This window comes from Amblyraja radiata, chromosome 32 (assembly GCF_010909765.2).
Source record: "Amblyraja radiata isolate CabotCenter1 chromosome 32, sAmbRad1.1.pri, whole genome shotgun sequence".
Taxonomy (NCBI): domain Eukaryota; kingdom Metazoa; phylum Chordata; class Chondrichthyes; order Rajiformes; family Rajidae; genus Amblyraja; species Amblyraja radiata.
Window position 1 is genome coordinate 20,249,440 of NC_045987.1, and position 12,368 is coordinate 20,261,807.

Here is a 12,368-nt window from a genome sequence, read left to right on the forward strand (position 1 = left end):
ACACAACTTAGGTTAATTGTACTTTTAACTGAAAGATATTTTAATTCCTTCATGTATAATGTAGGATTCTCCTGGCTGAAGGAGAGGCACTAAACTACCCCTGAGCTCTGCCAAAGCCGCTCTGCGATTTGTCACCGCACAGTATGTTGATGCCTGCTCTCCCTCTGTGGAGGTGGCTGGCTTCCAAAAGAGGGAGCGTGCAATATGAACAATCGGAAGCACGAGCTGGTGCCATGTTGCATCCCAGTGCGCCTCCCTTTACTGATTACACCTCACGTTCCCAATAGCAACAAAGCAGAGCTGTGTGCAGCAAAGGGCACTCCTTGTAAAGCGCATCCTCACGCTAATGTGCTTTGCAACTAATGCACCTGGAAAGACAGGCTTTGGAATTGATTGAGTGAAAGACACAGCATGGAAACAGGCCCTTCTGCCCATTGAGTCCACGCTGACCATCTGTCAGCCATTCACAATAGTTCTATGTTATCCCACTTATACACAACTATACACCAAGGGCAATTTACAGAGGGCCAAATAACCTACAAACCCGCACGTCTTTGCGGTGTGGGGGGGAAACCGGAGCAACTGGTGGAAACCCACCCGCTCACAGGGAGAACGTGCAAACTCCACACAGATAGCACCCGAGGTCAGGATTGAACCCGCGTCTCTGGTCCTGCGAGGCAGCAGTTCTAACAGCTGCACCCCTGTGCCACCCCAGTGCTTCCCTTGCCCTGACCTAGCAATCCGTTCTCAGCTGCACTCATTCAACAGTTTTGTTAAGAAATAGAAGGGAAATTTTTTTTTTTAAACATTTATTAAAATAAATGCAATTTCAATGATTACTTACAAGTTTGAGACATAGAAAGCCAAGTTGCCATTGTCCTGTTCTACAGTGGAGCACCCCATAAAGAATTCAACACTCAGTAACAGGAGGTGGAGCTCCGTAGCCACCTAACAAGTTAATAAACATGTCCTTAAGATCATGCAAACTGTTCTGCAATGCTCTGTTTCTCATTATCACGCTTTTGAATTCATTGCTGAAGACTTCCGTTTGTATAGTTTGTCCTTTTTAGACCATTTGACAGTGCCTCCCTGCTTGTGAAATGCGCTCCCTCTGATGATATAGGATGCAAGGTCACCAACTAGCACACAGCAAGATCCCACCGCATTAGCATCTTAGAAACTATATCGGGGGCAAATATTGGCCAAGATAACCCTGGTTCTTCTCCAAAACTGTGCATGGGATCTTAGCTGCAACCCGGAAGAGTAGATGGTCCATCCCTTTAATGGCTCCTGTGCTGCTGCAAGACTCTTGGAGTAGTACATTAGGAAGTCCACCTCGGATTCCGAGCTCAAGACTCTGTGACGGAACTTGAATTCATAACCCTTAGACTCAGAGGAAAGAGCGCTCTCCAAAGTTGGAGGCACAATCTTGCAGGATGGCATCTTTTCCCTACCATCCAGTCAATGGATCACCTAATTCTTCAGCCCGGTCAAACCTCCTTCTCCCCTCTCCTGTCGGGCAGAAGATACAAACGCTTCAACACTCGTACCACCAGATTCAAGAACAGCTTCTTCCTCACTGGTATCAGACTATTGAATGATCCTCTCATAAGCTAGGGTGTAGTCCCGATCTTCCAACCTACCACATTGCAGACCTTGGACTTTCTCTGTAACCGTATAATGCTATAAAGCTGTAACATTATATTATGCACTCTGGCATTTTTCTCTTTGCATTCCCAGTTGAACTTGTGTATGACTTGATTGTACTCATATTTCGTATGATTTGACTAGATAGCCAGATAGCCAGCTTTTCACTGTGTCGAGGTACACGTGACAATAATAAACCAATATGAATAATGTCCATTCTATGTGATTGTGTGACGATGGATGAGTATGGAGCTTGCTTGTTGACCTTCAATTGATTTCTTGGTTCCTATCTAGAACAACATTATCTAATTGTGGTTAGACATAAAATGCTGGAGAAACTCAGCGGGTGAGGCAGCATCTATGGAGCGAAGGAAATAGGCAACGTTTCGGGCCGAAACGTTGCCTATTTCCTTCGCTCCATAGATGCTGCCTCGCCCGCTGAGTTTCTCCAGCATTTTATGTCTACCTTCGATTTTCCAGCATCTGCAGTTCCTTCTTAAACATTACCTAATTGTGGCAAAAACATTCCTTCCCCCAGTGCCCATCCCACTCACGTAGGACTCATGTGCTCACACACTACAACCATTTATTCAAAAGCAAATCAGATTGCAAGTGTAATGCTTTGAAGAAGATCCCTTGTAAAGGAACAGCTTCACGGAAATGGTACAAAGGACAGTTATAGCAGTTCAGGTTTGGCTTATGGAATCATAGAGCATTACAGCATGGAAACAGGCCATTCGGCCCACCTCATCCACAGCGGACAAGTTGGTATTCTGGGCTAATCCCATTTGCCTGCGTTTAGCCCAAATCCTTTTCCACCCTTCCAATCCATGTACCCGTCCAAATGTATTTTGAAAGATTTAATTGTATCTGCTTCTATAGCGTTCTCTGATAACTCACTACAGATGGAGACCACCCGCTGGGTAAAAAGGTTGCCCCTGAGGTTTTCCCTCAACTATCTTCCCCCTCACCTCAAGCCTACACCCTCCAGATTTAGAGTCCTCTACTTTGGAAAAAAGACTGTGAGCGTTCACATTATCCATCCCCCTTATAATTTTGTACACTTTTGTACAAGGTTATCTCTGAGCCTCTTAGGCTCCAAAGACAAAAGTCTATCCAACCTCTCACAGTAACTCAAGCCCACAAGTCCTAGTAACAGCCTGGTGAATCATTCCTGCATCCTTTCCAGTTTCTCCATTGTGTGTGTGTTGCCATATATCCATCCCTGGTTAGATGTGCAGCCGTTATTATCAGGGCAAGCAGGAGGAGGGAGAAAGGCTGAATGATCACAAATACTGCTTGATGCAGAAGGAGCAAGCTCAAATTCTACCAAAGCAAGTTGGAAAACTGAATACAATAAACTTCGCAACTTCTTGGAGCCACCAGAGAAAATAAAAAGACCCTGAAATCCGTCAGATTATTTTTAATGACTGAAATGATTTGGTAAGCTAGCCAATGACACGGGTTCGATCCTGACCACGGGTGCTTGTCTGTACGAGGTTGTACATTCTCCCTGTGACCGTGTAGGTTTTCTCTGGATGCTCTGGTTTCCTCCCACACTCCAAAAACACACAGGTTTGTGGGTTAATTGGCTTCGGTAAAAATTGTTAATTTTCCCTAGTGTGTAGTGACAGGATGATCGCTGGTCAGTGTTGACTCCGTGGGCTGAAGGGCCTGCTTCCACGCTGTCTCTCTAAACTAAACCTGCAGTGACCTTATTGACGTGTACAAAATTATGAGGGGGATGGATAAAGTGAACGCTCACAGTTTTTTTGCCAAGGTAGAGGATCCTAAAACTAGAGGGCATAGGCTTATGGTGAGAGGGAAGAGATCTGCGAGAAACCTCAGGGACAACTGTGCTCGGAGACCTGCAGAACGCTTGTGGTCTGAGGAGAAATGACCGACAGTTTCAATTGCTTCTACACTATTAAATTTTGTTCCTTTATTTAATGACAGCTACAGTAAAAAAAAAATCGAGTCCACCTATTATTATTAATAATACACTGGAATGTAAAATTAAATAGTAAATTGAAATGCATCACTTAAAAAAAATGTAATCACTAACTATGTTAACCTCCACCGCATCTTGTCTCAAAGGAACCAGGCAGATCTTCAGGACCCATATATATTCCAAGTGGTGAATTGTTTGCAAAATATTAATGATGTTCATATAGTTTTATATACAAGTAATACAAAAATTGGTTAATAAAAGATGTAAATTTTCTAAAGGAATTCAATTATAAATAACCTGACCTGTGCAGCAGAGGTCAATGCTCAGTCCTAATTAAAAATACTACAAAACCTTAGAGAAGAACAGCGACATGAAATAAATTATTAGTGGGTTGCCGTCAATTTATAAGCCAGCACTCACCGATTCCTTATGCATAATCAGCATGTGTGCTCGGACTGTAGATGCAGGAATGGGAACAGGAAGCCTTGACATGTCACGTGCCATATGATATTCCTCAGAACAAATAACGTGGAGTAGCAGTGCAGTGTTACGAACTGCAAATTACCTGAAACAGTCGCAGCCACTGCGGAAGCATTTACTGCAGATCCTGGACTTACATTCTGGATTGAAATAAAGTCATAGAGTCTTAGTGTTGAAACAGGCCCTTCTTTCCGAACTTGCCCACACCGGCCAACATGTCACATCTACACTAGTCCCACCTGACTGCTTTTGGCCCATATCCCTCTAAACCTGTCCTATCCATGTACCTGTCTAAATGTTTCATAAAACGGTGCGAAAGTACCTGCCTTAACTACCTCTTAGTTAATGCGTAGAAGGGAACTGCAGATACTGGTTTACACCGAAGATAGGCACAAAATGCTGGAGTGACTCAGCGGGACAGGCAGCATCTCTGGAGAGAAGGAGTGGCTGTGTTTCGGGTAGAGATCCTTCTTCAGACCGGAGTCTGAATTAGGGGTCTCGGCCCCTAACGTCACCCATTCATTCCCTGAATCATTCCTGTGTCTACCTGATAGTTAACTTTATTTAAAAAATATATACAATCATCTCTTTTCCCCTACAGCCACACACAGCTGAAGTGTGTCTGTCTTATTCAGACTTGATAAAGGCCTTGAAATATAAGAACACTGCCCTAAACTCACAGGTTATCAAAACACTTCCTTGTCACTGGTCTGTACTGCTTGCCCTATTCCACAAGGAGGCAGTAGAGTTCCACAGCAGACACAAACCGCTCTCTGAGTACAAACATTAAATGGCCAATCTCCGAATCAATGCCAATTTACAAATTCTTGAAGGTTAAAAACGTGCAAACATTTTGCATTTGGTGACAGTATCACAGCAACATTTACTGCTGTTCATCTTTATGCTGGACTGGATTGCCAATTGACAACAGACGTTTCTTCGGATTTGCAAGCCGAGGCGTATTCTGACTGAAAATGTGCAAGTATTTAATGAATATTTTGGATTTCAGAAAGGAAGATCTACATTTAGAAAATGCAAAATCCAGTGAAGATTTATTTTAGCTGGGATTAAAATTCATGATGGGAAATGTCCAAAATGTAAGCTTAAGTGCAAACGTGATAATCCAATAAACCTCCATCAGATTGATCAGGCTTACCTGAACACTAGAAACAAGGAACTGCAGATGCTGGTTTACAAGAAAGGACACAAAATGCTGGAGTAACTCCGCAGGTCAGGCAGTATCTCTGGAGAACATGGATAGGTGACATTTCAGGTCAGGACCCTTCGAGGTCATGAGTATGGTTATTCTAACCCATGTAAACTGGCATTAGTATAGGTATTGGTTTCTTATCATCACATGTACCAAGATACAGTGGAAAGCTTTTATGACCCTTTTGACAAAACGTCCTGACCCAAACATCACCTATCCATGTTGTCCAGACCCACTGAGCCATGTTCTCCAGACCCACTGAGTTACTCCAGCACTTTTTGTCCATTATTTTACCTGAATACTATCCTTGTTACAACGTTAAAACAAAGTTTAGTTGGGTAATTGGGAAATGACACTTTCATAATTTTAATAAAAGGTGCCCTTTATCTATTGGCATTGTTGGCACTTTAGGCCACATCTCATTGCTCAGTGTAGGGAACATCTCTGAGTTTGACCCTGGGACTGCAGAGCTGGCTGCTGGAGAGTGCGCTGGCTTGCCCAGATAGATGGGTCTCTTCATCCCAGCAGATTCACCAACAGCCTGCCCAACATATGCACAAGCTCGCACCTCTTAACACGAAAATAGTCTTCAGGCAATTTTACTTTGCCTGGCAGCTTGTTACTTGGAATTCATGATAACAAAGAGTGATTTAATAAATATGCAAGCATTAGAGACAATAATACCATGAACATGATCAACTTAACCTGTCCTGCATTGGCGCCTATTTACGTGTGTTGAATAAGGGGAGCTCGCAAAATGAAGGATAACATCGAACAGTAGGGCACAAGGACAGGCCCTTCAGCTAACAATGTTTGTGCCAAGTTTAATCTCCTCTGCCTGCATGTGATCCACATCCCTCCATATCCTTATGCCCGTCTAAAAACCTCTTAAACACCAACCTGGCCAACTCTGCTGGTCTACACCCCATCACTAGCAGAATGAACAAAGCTGATGACAACTGTGTGTCGCCAAGCTGCACTTCTTCACCGACATCCACTCATTGATGCCAACTTGTGTTTGCCAGGACGATTCTGGGCAGCACAGCGGTGCAGCAGTACAGTGGCTGCCTTACAGTGCCAGAGGCCCGGGTTCGATCCCGACTTGGGGTGTTACCTGTCGGGAGTTTGTACGTTCTCCCGGTGACTTTGTGGGTTTTCCCCGGGTGTTCCGGTTTCCTCCCACACCCCAAAGACGATCAGGTTGGCTGGGTAATTGACTTTGATTAAATTGTAAATTGTGCCTAGTGTGTAGGATAGTGCTAGTGTACGGGGTGACCACAAACCCGCACGTCTTTGGGATGTGGGAGGAAACTGGAGCCACCCAGAGGAAACCCACGCGGTCACAGGGAGAATGTGCAAACTCCACACGCACAGCACCCGAGGTCAGGATTGAACCTGGGTCTCAGGCGCTGAGAGGCAGCAGCTCTGCCAGCCACACCACTGCGTCACGTTCCACCAGTAGCATCAGTGGCTGCAGTGTGTTCCATTTGCAAAGTACCCTGCAGTCACTCACCCAGGCTGCTGTGACTGCACCTCCCAAATATCTGACCTCTAATATATCAAAAAGGACAGAGATGGCATGTACTGGGGTACACCACCACCCTTCAAAGTCATGTACCATCCTGACTTGGAGACATAGCACTGGTTCGTCACTGTCCGAATCCTGGAACTCACTCTCAAGCAGCATTGTCTCAGTACAGTACAGTACAGTACAGTACAGGCGGCACAGTGGTGCAGCGGTAGAGTTGTTGCCTAATGCCCCTGTCCCACTTAGGAAACCTGAACGGAAATCTCTAGAGACTTTGCGCCCCACCCAAGGTTTCCGTGCAGTTCCCGGCGGTTACAGGTGGTTGCCGGAGGTTGCAGGTAGTGGAAGCAGGTAGGGAGACTAATAAAAACCTCCGTGAACCTCACGGAAACCTTGGGTGGGGCGCAAAGTCTCCAGAGGTTTCCGTTCAGGTTTCCTAAGTGGGACAGGGGCATTACAGCACCAGACACCCAGGTTCAATCCTGACTACCGGTGCTGTCGGTACAGAGTTTGCACATTCTCCCTGTGACTGCGTGGGCTATCTCTGGGTGCTCCGGTTTCCTCCCGCATTCCAAAGACTTGCAGTATTGTAGGTTGATTGGCTTCTGTAAAATTGTCCCTAGTGTGTAGGACAGAACTTGTGTACGGATGGTTGTTGCTCAGCATGGACTTGGTGGGCTGAAGGGCCTGTTTCTACGCTGTATCTCTAAACCAAGTTCCTTTACCAGAAGGACTACCACCGTTGGAAAGGGTGACTCACTACCATTTTCTCGAGGACGGAATATACTGAGTTTACCAGTAATGTCCAGATTCCAAAGATGAATATAAAAGGCTTATTGTAATTAGTAACAAGTATAACTTTGTCAGTCTTATCTAGTCCTCTACCTATATTTATCAACCCTAGGCGGTGTATGGATGATAAACGGCAATAGTGCAAATGCCTCCCGATAAAGCCACAAGGAATGATCCCAGGAGGGAACAAGTTACAATTTACTGCTGGATTGTGATCTAACCCGGTGGCTCTTATCCAGTTCAATCAGAGAAAACAATAAATCTGAGCGTTACCAACCAAAGAAAGAATGATCAGGAACAACACACAAATACAAGTTTTCAAAAATAACTCAATTTTGCAAAGAAAAAATCCTCAGGCTGCCCCGAGTCTCTGTATACAATCCAGCTCCGAACCCATTATACATCTCTGGTTCGGTTACACATTGTTTTTACAGTAATCATCAATTTACTCTTCCTGGTATACTCTCAGCCCTCGATTCACTTTACCCATTAACTGCACTGAAATTGGAACTGACCAGCTTTTTGCAACGCCCTTCAATGTAGAGGATTCATTATATATTTTTTTACAATCCTGTCAGTATATCATGAAATATTTCCAGTATTCGCAGTGTTTTCTCCCTTGCATTTGTTTGGCCCAGTGTCAAATAAGGCGGTAAATATTTAGAATGTTGTAAGTGCTAATATTTAGAATCGAAAATGTACATGGGGCGACGCTGAAGTTTGTGTAAACAGTCCCTCCACCCTGGGGCAGAGTAAAGCCAGGAAGGGGACAGCTGCTGTCCTGCTTGAAGTCTTTATCAAGTCAATGGAGTCATTGTCAGACAGCACACAATCAACCCTTCAGCCCAACGCGTCCTTGCTGACCAAGACCAAGGAGGCCAAGTCAATGTATATTTTTAAGGCAGAGATAGATAGATTCTTGATTGGTACGGGTATCAGGGAATATGGGGAAGGCAGGAGTGGGAGAGATAGATCAGCCATGATTGAATGGTGGAGAAGACTTGATGGGCTGAATGGTCTAATTCTGCTCCTTTCACTTCTGAAGATGCCTGGTCCAGAACAATTCGGGAATGGGTAGCACAGTGGCGTAGTTGGAAGGGTTTAGAGGGATATGGGTCAAATGCAGGCAAAGGGGACTGGCCCAGCAGGCCAACTTGGTTGGCATGGACACGGTGGGACGAGGAATCCGTTTCCACGCTGTGTTGCTCCATCTCTCCATGATAGGCAGCATCTCCATGTGTGGAGACTCTGGCCCATGGCCACCCATAGGATGGGGAGGACGGGACTGAGAATCTTCAGGCCATGAGTCAGGAGGACGCAGAAGCCCTGGGGAAGTGAGAGTAGGGCCACACCACCCCCACAACCCTGCTCCCCATGTCCAGGCATCTACTGACCTATCTGGGGGACATTCTGTGGATCCAAGTTTAGGGTCAGAACCCACAGAAGCAGGCAGGAAGCAAATCATCCTCGATTCTGAAGGACTGTCTTAGAAGATGCAGTGCTCTAACTGAGGTCTAACCAATCTTGTATGCAGCTCGTCTCTGGTCTTATACTGTATTCCTCAACTAATAAAGGAAATATTCCCCTCAGCCTTTATAACCGCTTTACTGACCTGACCTGCCCTGCTGCCTTTAAGGATCTACATTCCAACGCCCCCCTGTTCATCCGTACCTCTCAATGATCTTCCATTATTTGTGCATGTCCATGTCTTATTACACTTCCCCAAATGCATCATCTCAAACTTGCCTAGATTGAAATCCATGTTCCATTTTCCACCTGTTTCTTCCTGCAGCCTAAAGCTCGTGGCACATTGGCACTGCAGTAGAGTTGGTGCCTCATAGTGCCAGTAATCTGGGTTGAATCCTGACTACAGGTGCTGACATGGGTTTTCTCCGGGTGCTCCGGTTCCGATCTCACATTCCGAAGATGTGCAGGTGTGTCGGCTAATTGGCTTGTGTAAATTGTCCCTAGTGTGTAGGATAGAACGAGTGTATGGGTGATCGCTCGTTGGTGTTGACTCGCTGGGCCTCTCGAAACACAACTTTGCTCTCCACTGTCAACCCACATATTGATGTTTTTATTGTGTCATCCCCCGCTATAACCCGGTTGAAATGTAGAGCTTTTGTTATAAGGAGAGATTGGACAGGCTGAGAATATTTTCACTGCAGGCAAGGAGGCTGAGACCTTCTTGAAGTTTATAACATTATGAGGAGCATAGATAGGATAGACAAGTCATAGTCTTTTCCCCCCAAGATGTAGGGGTTTTAAACGAGAGGGCACAGGTTTAAGGTGAGAGGAGGGAAATTTAAAGGAGATCTGAGTGGGACGGTTTTTCATGCAGAGGGTGGTGGTTTGATGGAATAAGTTGCTAGAGGAGACAGATACATTTCCAGCGTCAAGACGGCATTTGGACGCGTACTAGGATGGGAAAGGAGTGGAGGGCATCTATCAGGTCTAAGACTACATGGAGGCACAGTGGTGGAGCTGCTGCCTCAGAGAACCAGAGATCCCGGTTCAATCCTGACCTTGGGTGCTGTCTGTGTGGAGTTGGCATGTTCTCCCTGTGACAACATGGGTTCTCTCTGGATGCTCCGGTTTCCTCCCCCATCCCAAAGGTAAGTGGGTTTGTAGGTTAGTACCTCTAAAGTTTGGAGAACAGTTGCGAAATTGGGACAACATAGAACTGGTGGTGAATAGGTGATCGATAATAGCATCGGCTCGGTGGGTCAAAGGACCTGTTTCCATGATATATCTCTAGAACAGGAATATAGGATTAGTGAAGATAGGCATGATGGACATCATGGAAGAGTTTTGCCAATGGGCCTGTTACAGTGCTGCATATGTCTATGAATCTATGTCTGTAAATCTAAAGCATTATTATATCGTCTACGAAAGGCACCGATCCTTGTAGACCCCTCGCTGGGAACAGGCTTTCACAATCATATCTCTCCATCATTACCCCTTGATTCCTGCCACTGAGCAGATTTGCCACCAATGCTTGGAGCTTGTGACCAGCCTGGTACCACAACAAACACCTAACAAGTGGCCAATACTTTGCAAGTACAACTGCTCCACCTCCTCCACCTCCTCAATAGCCTGATTAATTTCCTCAACATTTTAAATAAATTCAATATACTTCAGCCCCAGGAAAGTTCTGCTTAATTATTCTGGGAAAAGCTTGGTGATGCTGAGCATCTCTATAGAACTCTGACATTTAGAAATTAAGAAAAAGCAAGATCTGGTCACAGGGACATAGAGTATGGAAATAGACCCTTTGGCCCACAGAGCCCGTGACAACCATCAACCACCCATTTACACCAATCTTACACCACCTCCATTTCATTCTCAGCACAGTGGTAGATTTGCAACCTTATAGCGCCAGAGACCAGGGTTCGATCCTGATTATGGGTGCTGTCTGTACGGAGCTTGTACGTTCTCCCTGTGACAGCGTGGGATTTCTCTGGGTGCTCCAGTTTCCTCCCACATTCCAAAGATGCGCAGGTTTGTGGGTTAATTAACTTCTGTAAATTGTCCCTAACGTCTAGGGTAGAACTGGTGTACAGGCGATCGCTGGTCGCCACGGACTCAGTGAGCGGAAAGGCCTGTTTCCACGCTCTATTTCTAAACAAAACTAAACATCAGTGAAGACACAGTCCATTGTTTTCTGAAACGTGGATTGAATCCAAATTGGTTAGTTGGCTGGAAGGGTCAAAAAAGATTTGCAAAAAGGGTGTTTAAAGCTCGTCACTACATCTTGGTACACATGACCATAATAAACCAATACCAATATTAATATCAATTTACATGGGTTAGAATAATTAAACTCATGAGCTCTACCACCAAGGAGGACACGGAACACCACCACCTGCAGGTTCCACCGCAAGTCCCAGACCATCCTGACTTGGGAAGACACCGCTATTCTTTCATCATCACCAGGCCCAGATCTTAGATCTTCTGCCCCTACCGTGCCTTAGTACACCCTCACTGATGGACTGCAATGGTTCAAGTTGAGGGCGGTGAATCTGTGGACTTCTTTGCCACAGAAGGTTGTGGAGTCCAAGTCAGTGGGTATTTTTAAGGCAGAGATAGATTCTTGATTAGTACGGGTGTCAGAGGTTATGGGGAGAAGGCAGGAGAATGGGGTTTGGAGGGAGAGATAGATCAGCCGTGATTGAATGGCAGAGTAGACTTGATGGGCCGAATGGCCTAATTCTACTCCTATTCCTTATGACCTTACTAACCACCTTCTCGAGGGAGCGTACAGATGGTCAATAAATGCTGGCGTTGCTGGCAACACCCGTACTCTGATAAATGAAATTTAAAAATAAATCCCACTGGAATAGCCCACAAAATCAATGGTAAGAATTTGGCAGAAAAAAATTACAACTAAACCGGCAACTTCATTTGTAAATATGGGCTATTTTTGCTTGGACTTGAAAGAGAACATCACTTTGTACATATAGCTTGCATTGGACAATCAAACACTAGGTATGGGCAGGTACACAAAAAAGCTGGAGAGACTCAGCGGGTGCAGCAGCATCTATGGAGCGAAGGAAAAAGGCAACGTTTCGGGCCGAAACGTTGCCTTTTTCCTTCGCTCCATAGATGCTGCTGCACCCGCTGAGTTTCTCCAGCTTTTTTGTGTGCCTTCGATTTTCCAGCATCTGCAGTTCCTTCTTAAACACTAGGCATGGGCATCTGAGTTAAGATGTTGATGTTGATAATTGATGTTGCCTCAGAAAAATAGATCAAGTGGCTTT

At 45.2% G+C, this 12,368-nt stretch overlaps 1 protein-coding gene across 6 annotated transcripts in view; it reads right to left on the reverse strand.

Annotated features, from left to right (window-relative positions):
* Positions 1-12,368, reverse strand: part of dennd1a (DENN domain containing 1A) — a 492,710-nt gene that overhangs the window by 24,835 nt on the left and 455,507 nt on the right. The gene's annotated exons all lie outside the window — the stretch shown is intronic.